Below are 17,285 nucleotides of genomic sequence, written 5' to 3'. Positions count from 1 at the left end.
TATTAAAGCAATATATAAAGGGACATAGGAAATATTTGGGGTGGTACGCAAACTTTAACATTAATAATATGCATATTATAAGTGAAAAATGGGCCATAATTCATACAAAATGCTTGATACAGTTGTCTGCTCTTGTTTTAAGGTTGGGGTCATGTTGGTCAAGAAGTATGCAAAATATTAAAGCAATATGGCAAGGGACATAGAAAATATTTGGGGTAGTACGCAAACTTTAACATTAATAATATGCATATTCTAAGTTAACAAAGGGCCATAATTCTGACAAAATGCTTGATATAGTTGTCTGCTCTTGTTTATAGGTTGGTGTCATGCTGGTAAAGAAGTATGCAAAATATTTAAGCAATATGTTAAGGCACATAGGAAATATTTGGGGTGGTACGAAAACTTTAACATTTGCACGCTCACGCTCACGCCGACGCCGGGGTGAGTAGGATAGCTCCACTATATATATTTCATATATAATAGGCTTTATAATAATAAGCTAAAAATGGGGGTCACCAGTGAAAACGAAAAGTTCCCGCTTTACAATCAAGGTTACCCTCCTGTTCCAGAAACGCCATACTGAATTTGAGATTTTTATATGTGAGCATTAAGATGAGCTAAATGTTCAAAAATTATTATAAATAGATAAAAAAAGAGGAAAAGCCTATAATAAACTCATAAACATATAAACATACATACATCTCATATATCATGTGTGAGATGGAACCTACTCAGTGCAGTAAGATTTGCTTACCTAGTTTGAAATTGCACGTGAAATGCGTTCTTCTATAAATAAGACTTGAAAATGTTACAGGGAAATAAGAACATTAATAATTAGGTAACAAGGCACATTTAATCGTTCAATCAAAAACGTTTAAAGGAAAATAGATTTATCAATTTATCAATGCCTAGTGATACTAGTGATATTAAACATTAAACTTATTATGACAAACAAAACAAATACATGATTGTCATGGTAGTTCTTTGAAGAACTTCGACAGGTTGGAATAAGTGTTTCCAAAAGATGCTTGGCATTAGTGACCCTGGACTGATCGTCAGAGTCATTCATTATAAAAATGTTCTTAAAACCATCGCGTTCAAAGATCATTTTAAGATGCACAAGGTTGAGTCCAGAGCCAGCAATAATATTTATGTTGTTGCAGCATTGAACACATGTAAACAAGAACACTCAGTGACTGCAAGTTCCTAGCTTTTTTACGGGTTGAATTTGAGTCCATAATCTGTCTGGTTTCATTTTCCTCCTGCACAGGTAATCAGCATACAATGTATCACTGAAAAGATAACACCGTTGTTCCTTTGAAGTTGATATTTACTTATATAAAAGTATATACTTTTTTGTTGTTTGTTTGAGGAAAACATCATTACTTGGTCATAAAATTCAAATATGCTGTCCGTGATTTCCATGCATTTACAACACAACTTTTTCCTTACATGGCATATTTTCTTTTTCAAAATGAAAGCAAATATGAGCCTGATTATGTGGTAAAAATCACTGACAGGGTGCACTTTTCCTACAAAATCTACTTTACTCCAATTATGAATAATGAAACTGTTATACTTGATTTTTTTTTGCATAATCCGTGTACCTTCCTGTTCCGAGCTTTGTGTTGATAGCAAAACAAGGCATTCCTTTCTTGAAAAGTTGAAGACTCTTCTTTACGTGATGGATTTTGCCGTACGATAACCCGCTCACATGGCTACAGTCATCACACAAGCATAAATCCACTTTATCCCCTTTTACTGCTCACCAACAATATTAAATTTTGTAAGTGACACGGGTTCTAAACGTTATTCTTCACAGTGGTCAAAATTTTCAAGCGTTTTACATTCGTATTTCAAGGAATCGTTTTCATCATAAATATCAACACTGCCATGCATTAGTTGACGTTTATCATTAACTTCAGTCACATTAATATGAACAATAATAACACTTTTATTAATCTTTCACTTTCAATATAGCAAATTGCTTTTTCTTTAAACGACCCAATCTGTCAGGTACAATGTCGGCCATATTTGTTGTCATTGTATTTAACGGATCCTACATTTAGTATTTCGTAGCGTATTTATAGACCGAAAATAAGCTTAAAAAGTTCATCAGTAAGCCGAAGAAGATCCCAGAGGGGAAAAGAACACACCAACCAATAATTCTTTCAGAAAGTAAAGGAAATTGGCTACAAAAGCACGTTACGCAACACGAGAAAGACCTTCTGTGGATCACAAAAAGCGGAGCAACTGTTGAGAAAGAACACTTTGGTTAAGGAAAAATAAAGCCAACAAAATAATCTAACACGGCGATATTTGGCTCTATATATGGCTAGGTACCTGCAATCTAACAACTAAAAATAAACAGTACATATCACTCCAACACGAATTAGAAATCGACAAATTCATCACAAAATACAAAGAAATAATATCAATAGTACAAACTTACCGCGGTTCAAATATTACAATTCTTGAGACACCAGCCTACTCAATCCAAAAATGGAACAAGCATAAAGGCCATAAACAACCAGATACTTTTGAAGACCAAGACAAACAACTCGCAGAATTTATATATACCCTAAATGGGAAAGTCCGAGAGCTAAACAAGAACCTTAACACACATTCTCCGGAATTCTCATCAGACCTAAGCAAAAACGACAAATACCGTAGTGGCAAAAGCAGAACACCAAAAACAAGAAAAAACTACAATTTCGACCTCTACAAGACGAGATCCACCCGGATAACCTACTTGCAAAAGCTTGGCTAACGAAAATATCCCAACAATTCATCAGGGACTGCTGGGACAACACCAACGAACAAACAACACAACCAACCAATAGTGCGTGAGTTTGGCGTCAACCATCTCAGTCGGCGTGGGTTTTTCCACACTACACTGAACACAAAATGTTGACACTGACTCTCTTACTACTGGTCCAAATCGCGATCAACATCAAAGAACCTCCCAAATCATGGGAACACCAACAACTAACCCATAAACTACTAAACCCCAAATTAAGCACAGCAAGACGACGACCTATGTCACTACCAACCTCAAAAAACGCATCACAAAATGCCGTACTGCTTATTATTCTACTAGCCGGAGATATAGAACAAAACCCCGGACCCAACAAAAATGCATCGGTTTACCCTTGGAACTGCAAAGGAGTATGCTGTGATACCTGTGACATCTGGCACCATAATTCATGCATTGAACTATGTACTCAAGATTATGAACTACTTCAACGTTCCAACGTACAATGGCATTGCTGCAAATGCGAAAGCATCAACGTTAGCACCTTTACTTTCAGGAGCCATGAACTAAAAACATCAAATGTATATGAACCGCTATCAGGTCTAAACTTCACACTAGAATCAATCAACTCAGTATTCAGCCCAATTAAAACAAGTAGCCCAAAAGAAAGAACATATGGAGAGAGAACACATTCATCCAATTCCAATACAACCGCTAACAGTGAAAGAACCAGAATGAGTAGTAACCCATATGACATCCCAAAGAAAAAGAACCTACGGATAATGACAATCAACTGTCGAAGCGTTAGAGAAAAGGGAGCAGAACTACAAACTGCATTACACTACCGTAAACTTGATATAGTCTGCGCCACAGAATCATGGTTAAAAGGAGTTAAACCAGGCAAACCCCCTCAAAACGACGCAATACAATCATGCGAGATCTTCCCACCAAATTACAATGTCTACAGAAACGACAGGGGTACTTTAGGGGGAGGGGTATTTATCCTAGCAGAAAAATCCATCACATCAATAGAGCAAACATCATTAATTACAGACGGCGAGATCGAGTGGATTAAAATTAAAATGAAAAACAGTAAGATCGGAACATTTTACATGCCTCACAGAGGACAAAAAAACCTAGATGAACTAAAGAAATTACTTAACATAATTGCCAGTCAAATTAACAGAAACATAATACTCACTGGGGATTTCAACTGCCCAAACATAAACTGGAACAACCTTACAGCAGAGGGACAAGACAAAGAAATACAACAAGAACTCGTGGACATTATGGAAACACGTAATCTAGAATAAATCCATGAACAACCCACAAGAGAAAACAATTTACTTGACCTGGTATTTGTCACAAACCCAACAATGGTCAAATCATCTGTTAACGTACCAGGAATATCAGATCACGACATCATAATCACAGACTTTGAAACCAAAGTACACCATCAATCAAGCACCAAAAGAAAAAGTTACATATACATCAAAGCAAATTGGGAAAAAATAGAGCATGACCTAATAGAGACAAATACACACATCAAAGAGGAAGAAACCAAAGGGGCATGCGTACAAGAACTTTGGGACACATTCAAACACAGTTATTTGATACAATGAATAAGAAAATACCAAATAAAGAAATCAGATCAAACAACACAATCCCTTGGATCAAGACCAAACAAAGAAAACTGATAAAAAGGAAGCAAAGGCTATACAGACAGGCTCGCAAAACCAAAAACTGGAAAAAATATAGGAATTTTCAAAAAGAATGTAAGAGAGAACTAAGAAGAGCTGAAAGAGATTATGTCAACACCAACATCATAGAAGGACTAGAAACCAATAACCCAAAGCCATTTTGGATATACGTGAAATCTAAACGACAAGACTCAAGCGGAATAGCTCCACTCAGAAAAGGAGTCAACCTCATCAGCGATAGCAAAGGCAAAGCCGAACTGCTTCTACATCAATTTAAATCAGTTTTCACCAAAAGCTCTGATAACCAACTTCCACCTACAAGACTTAGAGCCAAGGATAACATACAACCAATTCATATCACAAAAAAAGGACTAAAGAAACTATTGGAAAAAGTAAACCCGAACAAAGCATCAGGACCAGACAACATACCAAATCGTATTTTGAAACAATGTGCATCACAACTTACACCAATTCTGCAAACAATCCTACAAAAATCCTTAGACACTGGAGAACTACCAAAAGACTGGAGGGACGCAAACATCTCAAGCATATACAAAAAAGGGGACAAGCACCTACCAGAAAATTACAGACCAGTTTCACTTACCTCTGTAATCTGCAAGATACTGGAACACATTATATGCAGACACCTCCTAAAACACCTTGAATCAAACAAAATATTAACAAACTTAAACCATGGATTTAGATCTGGTTACTCGTGCGAAACACAACTGATTACCACACTAGACGACCTCCTCAATGAACACAACAAAGGACACCAAGTTGACATAGCCATACTAGATTTTTCAAAAGCATTTGACATAGTACCACACAACAAACTCCTACACAAGCTCCACCAATACGGAATCCAGGGAAACATACACACATGGCTCACCAACTTTCTCACCAAAAGAAACATGAGAACAATAGTTGAAGGAGAAACATCAAATGAAACCACCGTAGACTCAGGTGTACCCCAAGGCACAGTCCTGGGACCGATTATGTTTCTCTGCCATATAAACGACCTCCCAGATTGCGTTAACTCATCCGTCAGACTATTCGCAGACGACTGCCTACTGTACAGAACAACTAAAAAGAAAAAGACCACCACTCTCTTAAAGACCTTCTCAACTTAGAAAAATGGGCTAGCGACTGGGGCATGAGATTCAACGCCAAAAAATGTTATATTATGTCAATAAACCAAAAATCAAACACATTCTATGATCTAGACAATCACATATTACAACAAGTACAGGACAATCCATAATTAGGTATACTAATATCAAACGACCTCAAATGGAACAAACACATCAATAACGTTTACAGTAAAGCAAACTCTACACTTGGATTTATACGCAGAAACCTCAGAAATGTACCTGAAGCATGCAGAAAAACAGCCTACATAGCATTAGTAAGATCAACCATGGAATACGGGGCAACCATATGAAACCCATACTTACAAGGGGACATTGACAAACTAGAAAGACTACAGAACAGAGCAGCTAGGTTCATAAAGAAAGACTATAACAACAAAAGCCCCGCTGCAGTAACAAGCATGAAATATGACCTCAAATTGGAAGAGCTCAAGGAAAGAAGGATCAGTCTTCGCCTCATCCTTATGTACAAGGTGGTTGAGGGGTTGGTACCGTCACTTCCACCTGACAAATTCCTAAAATTCTCTAAACCTAAACGCAAAATTAAAGCAAAAACCTTTTCGGACCATATAGCAACAAATTTTGTAAACAGTCAAGTTTGCAACAACTCAAAAGGCCTACAAATCCCAGATAGCAAAGCTTTACAGTATAGAAACTCCTTCTTTGTGGACACAGCCATTCACTGGAACCAGACAGTGTGGTGCAGAAGGACAGCGTAGAGTCGTTCAAAAACGCTCTACAGAACTACCGCGCAACATAACGCGCTCTCTCACCCCGTTGAATAAAAACCGCAAGTCGGGATCTTCAACGTATAGATACAGATACAGATACAGAATATTCGTAGTTTTCCGCACATTCCCGGATAACGTTCGGAGTGCCGGATATGTACGAAAGAAGGCGATATTGCACGACGTTCATTAGAGTGCTTATACCTTAAAAATGTATCAGAAAAAATTCTTCTTACTGTCTCCGTAGACACTCGTATATTTTAGGCCTAGACCGTCAAGTGAGGAAGTTATTCTCGCATGATTATGCAAACAATAATAAAAACTATGTCGTACCCAATGCTTAGCAATTTTGCTTTAATAATATTTTTTACACGTTTTATGACACTGTCATGTTATAAAGTGATGTTCTGTGTTTACAATGCGGGTTATTGAGAACTTCTTTGCATGGACCTATTTGTTTGTATAGGTCCATCTTCTTTGATTGCGCATGAATGACCGCCAAGTGGTAGATCGGACTTTTAGGAATTCATTCATTCGTGGTTGTTTTGGCAGCCAGCCAATTCTGACTGTCTCAGAAATTTGTATCATTATTATGGCTTTAGGGCATCGCCCCAGTCCAACAACAACATTTATTTTACTGAGTGTATGCATTAAATTAAAATGGTGTTGTTCGTAGTTCTTTGCTTCAATATTTCAACAGTTTATATCGCATCGTATTCCGAATTTGAAACATGTATTACTTTTCAAAATAAAGTGAAGATAAGAAAAACACACGAAACAAAAACACGTACATATAGAATGGGCAATAATATTCCTTTAAAAGGAATATGATCCATAATTAATAAGTGTTATAGTCTTTAGTCATTCATCCATGCATGGAATTCTAAGATATCGGATACACGTTTGACATTTTTTCATTCACTTATCCCAAGAGATCGATTCGAAGGTGACTTGTTTTCAAAACAAAACGGAGTTTTGCTTTCAAACAGAGTTTTTCATTAAAATCATAACATAAAGACAACGGTCATTCGCTGATTATAAAAATGTAAACCTACAACTTCCAGAACCGGCTTTCCTATTGATATAATTAGGCCCCTACAACTACTTCAAGATTTTGTATTGAACCAACATTATCTATCACTAATAATAGTTTATTTTACGATGCAACGCAATCTAATGTTATGTGTGCTATCCATACGCTGAGAGCATGTGTTTTACTGGATATTTCTCCAAGGGATTCTACGGAACACTGATCTAATTCAGTCTGTAATTGGCGATTATACTAGGAAGTGTTGGATACATGCGTAAACATTAGTGCATTTTTGATCAAATTGTATGACCTTGTTACTGTACTTGAACGTTAACAATCACAAAACTACACTGCGTATTTTCCTTGATAGTATACTTAAGAAATATTTACTTTAATACTTGACTGTTTTCTTATGTCTGAATTGTCTTGAATTGTGCACGTTCATTTGTTAAATTATGAAAAAACATGCCTCTTTATCTAAGTTAAAGAAAAAAATAATAGGCCTTTAAGAGATCAATGCGATACCGCAATTTTATAACACGGAAACTCACCTCAGTAATTTCTTTAAAATACATTATATTGTGATCTCGAAACGTAATATAAAGTAACGAAAGGACGCATATTCCAGTTTAAGTGCGTAAATATCAAAGAGAAGCTGACAATATTCACAACAAGCAGGTTAATACTCAAAGTAATACGATACAATAAGAAAATGAAGCGAACAAGGCATGGGACTAGATGTCACAGTGAAAATATCTGACGAAATCTGAAAGAAATTAGCAGACTAGTAGAACAGAACAGAACAAATCTTTATTATGTTTCACAGGTCACATTATACAATGAACATACATGTATCGTGACAACAGGTGAGCATATACATATATTGTGTCATTACAGTTTCATGGAACATTGGGAAATCCGTCAGAGAAAAACTATAAGAAATGGTGTTGTGGGGAAGGTGATCTTTGGTGTTTAATCAGCTACTCAGCTGTTAAAAGCGCTTATAGTAGGATATCATTTTACAGTTAACGAATGTGAAGGTAGTATACAAAAAAAATAAAAATAATAATAATAAAAAAAAATGGACAAAACTAGACGTCTCAAATAAGCAATAGTCTGTTGAAAATACTTCAAGACTTTGTGGTTACAAAAAGGGGACAAAGTTACGAATCAAAGACAACGACGACATTGTGCATAAAGGTTAATAAAATTGCATTAACGTCAGTTATTAATCAGCAATATTTCGTAATGATTAGAGAAAAAAGAAAATGGTAAATAGCATCACAAAATAAAGACAGAACAACAACAACAACAACAACAACAAAGTAATCATTTAGATATGCAACATCAATAAATAAAGAACTTATGTAAAGGAACTGCAAAAAGGAAGATCCATAGGTGAGCCATTCATGCACTATGTATAAGAAGTCACTTACATATCGATTATATTTAGTTGTTGCCTACAGACATAACTTTTGACAGAAAAGCAACATTATTTGCAAGGAAAAAAATACAGCTTGCATCGATTCGGCAGAAAGACATAGAGTAAAACATACAGCCATCATTATAACACATTATTTATTGCCTACACAGAAATGTATTATAAGCAAAAGTTTAATTTCAGGTTATTACACGAATCATATGGTATAACATTTTTTATTGTAGAGTAATATATTTAAACCAAGCGCGCACGATCGGTAAGAGACCAACGATGAGGTACTAGATTTATATCATTTTACGATCAGGGAAACGCGGGTCCTTTACTATTTTGTGCACTATACTGCGTGGGAGTAATTTTAAATATAGCTCAGCCCATTCTGGCACTCTCCCATCGAAAGAAAGTTATAGGAGGGTAGCCAAGGGGTTACATTATGTAGGTTTTTGTTTCATTTAATGCGGGAAGTAATATTTCATATTATAGTATACTATAATGTATTTAAGACACTGATGTACATCATGGTTAAGTATTGCGCTATACAAGGATCGTGTTTTAAAAGGTATATATCCTTCAGTGGGCCCACATGCAGTGAGGGATGTTAACTTTTAATTGGTCGATAGTAAGTGAGGAATTTCATTGATAAGGTGACAGGAGTATTTTGAGTGTTCGGCTAAGCGTATCGTGTACAGCATTTTGATACCAGCACTGTGTTTGCAATTTAGTGAAGGATTAAAAACCGGCAACGTGTTTAACCATAATGCGCCGTGCAAAAGTAAGTACATTTTTATAATTTGCACATTAAATGACAGAGTTAACATTTGATGTATGGATATGACTTTGATGGCTTTGTTCCTGCATATATTAGGTTTAGTACAGAGACAAACTAGTTTTTCTTAGAATCAGGAAAATTATAGCCAAAAAACTATTTATAGTCGTAAAGAGTAATACGTTGTTGGTTTATATAACATTAAGCAGTATTTTATTATTAGCGTTTGAAAAATTGTATTATGGATTTCATAAATTGTGCCAAATTTCGTAATATACAAGGACTGGTTACACACATAAGATTTTTGAATTTGATAACATTCGGATGTACCCGATATTTACGGGGGATGTATTTAGCTCTTTTCGCGTTAAAGAACGGGCATATTAAAAGGTAATGCATCTCGTCACCGATATCATTTTTGTTGCAGAGAGTACATTTACGGTTTTCGTGAGGAATAAACGGTTGAGCGAAACGACCGGTCTCTACTGGGAGTCGATGATTCCCCGTTCGGAAGTGCAGCATGCTTAGTCTTAAGGACTCAGGTAAAATTAACAAATATTTTTCTATCTGTGTGTTTTCTTTAAAAAGCGCATACATTTGACCTTTGGAGGATACTTCTAGTTGTGACCGCCAGTTTTGAATGAATTGATCAATTAAGACTTTCCTAACATTATTATGGATGGTTTTAGAAATAATATTTTCTTGCTGCAACCAAACATGCGAGAGACCAGTGGAATTCAAAATAGTGTTGATACTTTCTGTCCATTTAAAATTTAATTGAGAGTTAAGTGTATATTTGTATATAAGATGGGATAGTTTATCACTTTTTTCCAAGACAATTTTATTCCAATATTTTATCATTCTCGTTTTTATTACGATAGCTAGCGGATATCGACCCAATTCAGCATAAAGACAGTATTTTGGAGTAGACACTTTTGTGTTGGTTATCCTTCGAAGAAAGTTACAGTGAAATTTTTCAATAATATCTAGGTTTTCGTACCCCCAAATTTCACATCCGTATGTTAAGATTGGCAGGATTGTATGGTCAAATAATTTAATTTGTAAATCAATGGGAAGGTCTAAATTGTTGATTCGTGACAATAGACTAAACATCGCTTTATTGGCTTGGGCTATTAAATGTCTTTTACAATTCAGGAAACTTCCAGAGGAAGTAAAAACGACTCCTAAATATTTATATTCTTTTACAGTTTCAATGATTTGGTTGTTAATAAAGAACCTGTATTTGTTTGGTTTATTTGTTCCAAAGACTATAACTTTAGTTTTAGAGTAGTTTATATTCAATTTCCATTCTTGGCAATAGTCATAAAAAAGTCTAAGGCTATTATTAAAATCCGATTCGGTCTGGCCAAATATTATTGTGTCATCTGCATATAGCAGGACGAGCAACTGCAAAAAGTATGTGGTATCTCTAGAAAGAACTTCCATGTCAATTCCTGAACTATGTAGTTTTATATAGTCTTCAAGATCGTTTAAGTACATTGAGAACAGTATGGGGGATAAATTTTCGCCTTGGCGAACACCACACGAGCTGTAGAACATAGGGGATGTATTGCCATTTGATGAGACGCATGATTTAATATTTGCATACATATTTCTTATAACTTCAAATACTTTTCCTCTTATTCCTTGTTTGAAAATTTTAAACCACAAGCCTGCTCTCCAAATTGAGTCGAATGCAGCAGAGAAATCAACAAATGAACAAAATAGTTTCCGCTTTTCGGATCTTAATTTTTGAATTAATATGTTTAATGCAAGTATGTGATCATTTGTTGAATATCCCGCACGAAATCCTGCCTGGTTTTCGTTGAGTAATTTATTTTCAATCAGGAATGAATTAATACGTTGGTTAATAACAGAGGTGAATAATTTTCCTAGGCAGCTTAGAATTGTTATGGGGCGGTAATTACAAGGTTCAGTGTTTGATCCTTTGTGTTTGTAAATCGGTTTTATGGTGCCAATCAGCCATGTGTCTGGTAATTCACCGGTGTTTAGAATTATGTTGAAGAGGTTACAATACACTGGAAGCATGATATGCGATGTGCTCTTTATAAATTCATTTAATATATAGTCGTTTTCTGAAGACGCTTTACTATTTTTAAGTTTAACAATCATTTTTTGGATTTCTTGCGCTGTTATCGGTCTATTAAGGGTTTCAACTGTGTGTATGACAGGCGTGTATGTGTCGTCCATTGCTGGGAGTGTTTCGTTAGTATAAGTGGTAGAGTTTGTGTTTTTAAAAAAATCGTAGAATTGTTCAATGGTTGGGCTTTTGTCACTTGTTTTTGTTTTTAGGCTATTGAGATACTTCCAGTAATCACTAGGCTGTTTTGAGCTTAGGGTGCGTAATTTTTTTTCCGCAGTGTATTTGTGTTTGCGGATAAAGGTATTAAGCACGTGCTTGTAGTGGCGACTTGCGGTGTTTAACTTGTGTTTGTTTTGATTGGATTTGTTTATATGATACGCCTTACGAGCAATATTATATTTATTGCGAGCAGACCGGCATTGAGGCCCGAACCATGGTTTGTGCAATATATTATTTTTAGGGCATGTCATTCTTGTATGGTTATTATTATTATTATTAATATTGTGATTGAATGTAGTTTTAGCGGATTCAATGAATAGTTTTGATATTTTATCACTAACGTCGTTTAAATAGGGTTTGATTTTATCATTTGGACAATTGTTTAACATATTCGTTATTTCGGCTAGTTTTGTGTCATTTAGATTATTGACGAATTCCTGCTCTTTTATCGATTTCCACTTGGGTAACCGGCAGTTATGTTTGCCTTCTTGATCAATTTTGGCTGTTTGTTTTGATTTATGTGATATTTGTAAAGACATAGATTGCAAGCAGTGACCATCAGAGTATAGCCCGTCGAGTTCAATAATTTCAAATTCTTTAAACTGGTGTAAAATTTGGGGTGTTGAAATTGTATAATCTATAACCGATGTATTACGGAATGTGAATTTCCCGATAGTAGAGTCTTTACCTAACCGCCCGTTTAAGATAAGTAAGTTATTCAGTTTACATATTTCCAGTAACTTGGTTTCGGTTTTATTTACTTTAGTGCACTGGGATTTGCGTGTAATGGGGATATGCAATTGTTCCAGTAAGTCTACATTGTTACAGAGGGAGAGTGTATTTTCTTCAAGGTGGAAATGGTCACATAGAAAGTTGTCTATAATTGTGTAATCCGGCAAGTTTGATGTATAGCAATTTGTATCACCAGTTAGAATGAGTTTATCATATTGAAGACATTTTGAGGTTATTTCGGTTTCAAGCGCGAATAATTCGTCATCGTTATAGAAACGCGATTTTTCGGGTGGAATATAAATGTTACCAATAACATAACTGTCAATTCCGTCACATACATTTAACCAGTATACGTATTCACAATTAGATTCTAAAGTAGTCAAATTAAACATTTTTTTCAGATTGTTGTTAACAAAAAATCCCAGACCGCCTGACTTTCGTTTGTATTTTTCTTGTCTCGGTTTTGACAAAAAAGAATAATCGGGTACAGAAACAAGATCGTACTGGTCAAGTTTGGTTTCCTGGACACATAGTATATCAAACATTTTCACAGCTTCTACAAAGTCGGGAAATTTGGATCTAGTTTTTAGGCCACATACATTTAGGGAGCCAATTTTCAGTATATTTGGCGATGAATCATCACTATTACATATTTTGTCACATGGTTTTCTTTTTTCAGGAGCGATTTCATTAGCATTCCTAGTTTCGGAGAAATATGGGACTTGAACATGTTCACAGTGCGTTTTAGAGGAGGAGCACGGTATCTTGAGACATCGATCACAGAATGCCACATTCCCCGTGTGTCCCTAGACGATAGAGGATTGGATCAGGTTGATGTTGCTGTCAGATGGCGCTTTGTCTTCGGTGCGGTTGGTTGGAGACTTTGAAGACATGCTGGACATGGCTGGGTGAACCTTCATCAAGTAACCCGGTTCTGAATTTGTGACGCGCGCGGGCCTCTTCCCCTTGCTGGCATGTGACGCGTCGCCCGAGTGAGTGTTTGCGGAACGCTGGGCCTCCGGTGTGGTTTCCTGGTCTGATCCGTCCGATGCGCTGTCGATGTGCTCTGGTTCCTGTGTGTGCTTGCCCGGCTCAACACATGACTCGCTCAATTCGTGGGAAATTCCGGATGGAAATTGGTTGTGGCGCTGCTCTGAGCGCGCCTTGACCCCTGATTCCTGTGTGACCTGGTGCGCGTCAACGCATGCTTTTGCCGCTTGTGGGGGTAGGCACGTCGTTAGTTGCTGGAACCGCTGTTCCACATGTGCCGTCACATCGGCGTTTCTAGAACCACGGAGCGTGCTATGCCAATCTGGGAAAAAGTTATTTACTGTTTCTCCGCGGATCATCAGGGCAGCAGGGAAGACCAGTTTGACGTTTTGAGCACCGTATTTATCTCGCGCCGCCTTGAACTCTGGCCACAGTTGCTTACGGGCGTCGCTTATTTCGCGGGGATAGTCACGAGATATACCAAAAGATGTTCCACGTAACAGCTTTGCGTTGTCCATTATGGCGTTCACATCACGCAGGTCTGTGAAGGTAACAAGGATGGCCCTACAACGTGGTGGTCCTTGGGACCGGGCTACAATGCGCCGGCCTATCCGACGAGCCTCGACAATTCCAACTCTTGCAGAGTCCATATTTAGTTTGTTGTTGATGAACTCGCGGATGATGCGGAGAGGGTCTTCGTTGCCACCGCTTTCAGACTCGTGATGGCCGCTAAATATCAAGTTAGTTCGAAGAGAACGGGCTTCCATGTCAATGCTTTTATACTCTAGAAGCTTCAGACGGGCCTCCGTAATGTCGTGAATTGCTTGTGAGCGGATAAAGTTTTGGTTCAAGCATTCAAATTTATGATTGAATGAGTTATTTGAAGAGATCATATCAAACAGACATGTCAGTTTGTGCTCAATGTTCATTTCAGAAAACTGTTCGCGTGTTGTTTTTACATTTTCGTGTACGCTAAAGTCACCTTGGAGTGGGTGGGGTGAGTCCTTCGTGGACGAACTGCTAGTTGCCCGGCGTCTTCGTTTAGTTTCTCTTGTTTGCCAACTGTTTTCGTCACTTATTGGGGCATATTTACCTCTGTACTGGCTTGACATGGTTTCTGTGTACCTCTTGAGTTTAAATAAAGTTTGAAGATGTTATAATTTTTAATTTTTAACAGAGCCGATGTAAACACGTCCACTATCGATCACCTCCCCTTCGTCCCCCTTCGTCCGTCTAGTATTTAGAACAGGGCTTTACAATTGAACGTAATATATGCATAAGACTGGCTGATGGATATCTTTATCTTCAGAAAAAGAGAGTTTCTTTCACGTCCAATATATAAATTACTTTTTTTAAACTTAAACAACTATTTCAAAATAGTCAGGAGGATCTTTTCGATGTGTTTTCTACTGAAAATGAGGGCCTATATGAATGGAGTTACGCAAGAAACTTGTATGATGGTTTATGTTTATAAAAAACTACGTTCTGTCCCTTTGCCAGCCTATAATAATGAATAAAAAAACCTTCAAAAACTTCAATAGTTATGTTCAAGCTATGAAAAGGCCTTTAATGGAAATTATATCAACACGTTTATCGAATATATTCAAATAAAATAGTTCAAGAAAATTATGAAATTTAATTTGTCATTGAACTAGTAAACGTATTTTGATAAAAATAATTAACACATATAACACTTATATCCATTAACATTCCTTCCGTTAGAACGTGTGTATAATTTACAATCAAGCAGACACAAATCGCGAAGGAGCCAACAACTTTTTATAGCAGCTGTTATAAGTTATTGACATAACTGTGTGCATGCTACGTATCATTAGTAGTACATATCGCTGGTATGTTGACTAATTAAATGGATCAGTTGTTCCATGTGCGAAAACAAAACAAGACTTTCTAAAATGCATGCGCTGCAGACTCGTTAGTAACTTATTATAGCTGTGTTTTCCTGTTTCCTAATATATAAAGTATGACGGGTTCGAGCTTTCTGCACATCATCTCAATTTGTTAGCATTTGAGTTAACTTTCATGTAATTTTCTAAAAACGTTTATGAGATTAGAGCGGAAAACATGGATGGCGAAACAACAACATCGTCCTTTAGCCGGCATGATTTATTCATATCATTTACTTTATCATTTGTAAATAACCTTAAAGGGGCCTTTTCACAGATTTTGGCATTTTTTAACTTATTCATTAAATGCTTTATATCGATAAATGTAAACATTGGATCGTAAAAGCTCCAGTAAAAAATCAAGAATAAAATTTAAAAAAGGAAAAGAACATTGCCCGTACCAGGTTTCGAACCAGTGACCCCTGGAGTCCTGCCAGAGTCCTGAAGTAAAAACGCTTTAGCCTACTGAGCTATTCCGCCGAGTACATATTTCGGAAGTATTTTATACCTTATATAAGCAATCTTCGTAGTTTCACAAAATTTAACGACAAAAACAGAACTCTCCAAATTATTCAATCGTTTCGCGTTGCAACGCTTTATAATTTTTAGGTTTTAAAATCGTCAAAAGATGCATATAATGGCTATATTAGACCATGGTAAATGTTCAGTATTACTGTTTCCTCACAAATATCATAACTAAAACGAAAATTTGCGAATCTGAAACAACTTTTTTCAATTTTGTCAATTTACCAAAGCGTGAAAAGATCCCTTTAATGCTCTTAAATTTGAGGCAATTTTCGTAAAAATCCTTTAAAACAAATCGATACTTAAATTGTTTCCTTCACGTGCAACATCTACTTTGTGCTGTCCGGCTAGCGGGTGGTTTCTACATTCGCTTCACACCAAGGCCTGTTCTAGGCAGCGTTTAAGTTTGGTTTGTGGTCACCATACCGGACAACAAGGGTGTCCTTTTGGTACTCCGGCTTCTCTCCATAACACAATACCACAGCACATTAAAAAATCTGTCAGTAGCCACGGCACATCTGGAAATACAAAATTAGTCCTAACTTTCATGCGTCTAGTAAGCCAATTTGATGGAGTGCTGGGGCATAATTCAGGTCCACGCATTATGTAGCCTCTGGCTCGGAAAGGACCTTATTAACGTCGAAACACATACTCAACTTCAATATTCAGCCAGTATGACTGACACAAGTCTTAAGCATATCTTCAAAATGCCTCTTAATTTTAGCGCCGAAATTCGTGCAAGTCTTCAACATGTTTACGAGATACAGACCAGACACGACATGAGAGGCTCATACGTTTGGCCATGAAGTTCAAAATTAAACTTGAGTCGGCGCGACAGGCTAATGCATTCTACATAATGAACAAAACATTTAACGAAGTTTAATTTAAATCCTTTTATTACCGTAAATTACTTATAATTTGCAAAAATAGATGTTGTTCTCCAATAACGGCGAAGCACACATGCATTCAATTTCTTTGATATTTAAATATTTCAGTGTATTTATAATGTTAGTACATATGCGAATACATGTTATTGCAAAAATAGTATATATGTTAGGAAGTGCCTGTTAATTACAAACAAACCGATGGTCAATAAATTGATCTGTCTATAATGTCTCATTATTGAAATTCACCATGACATTTTTTCTGATACCGAATTGATTTATATGATTAGCTGGCGCACATCAACGTTAATACATATACATTTCTTAAAATAACAGTGCATTTAAAATACTTGTATCGG

The 17,285-nt window shown here is 36.5% G+C and overlaps 1 long non-coding RNA gene across 1 annotated transcript; it reads left to right on the top strand.

The window, feature by feature from the left end:
* The first annotated feature begins 9,376 nt into the window (after positions 1-9,376).
* LOC127878988 (uncharacterized) lies at positions 9,377-14,773 on the top strand. The gene is made up of 3 exons (XR_008048876.1): positions 9,377-9,574; positions 9,996-10,110; positions 13,303-14,773. It is a non-coding gene; the product is annotated as an uncharacterized LOC127878988 (long non-coding RNA).
* The last annotated feature ends 2,512 nt before the right edge of the window (positions 14,774-17,285 follow it).

The sequence above is a fragment of the Dreissena polymorpha genome, chromosome 4 (genome assembly GCF_020536995.1).
Source record: "Dreissena polymorpha isolate Duluth1 chromosome 4, UMN_Dpol_1.0, whole genome shotgun sequence".
In the NCBI taxonomy this organism is placed as follows: Eukaryota; Metazoa; Mollusca; class Bivalvia; order Myida; family Dreissenidae; genus Dreissena; species Dreissena polymorpha.
This window is presented reverse-complemented; position numbering and strand designations above follow the sequence as displayed.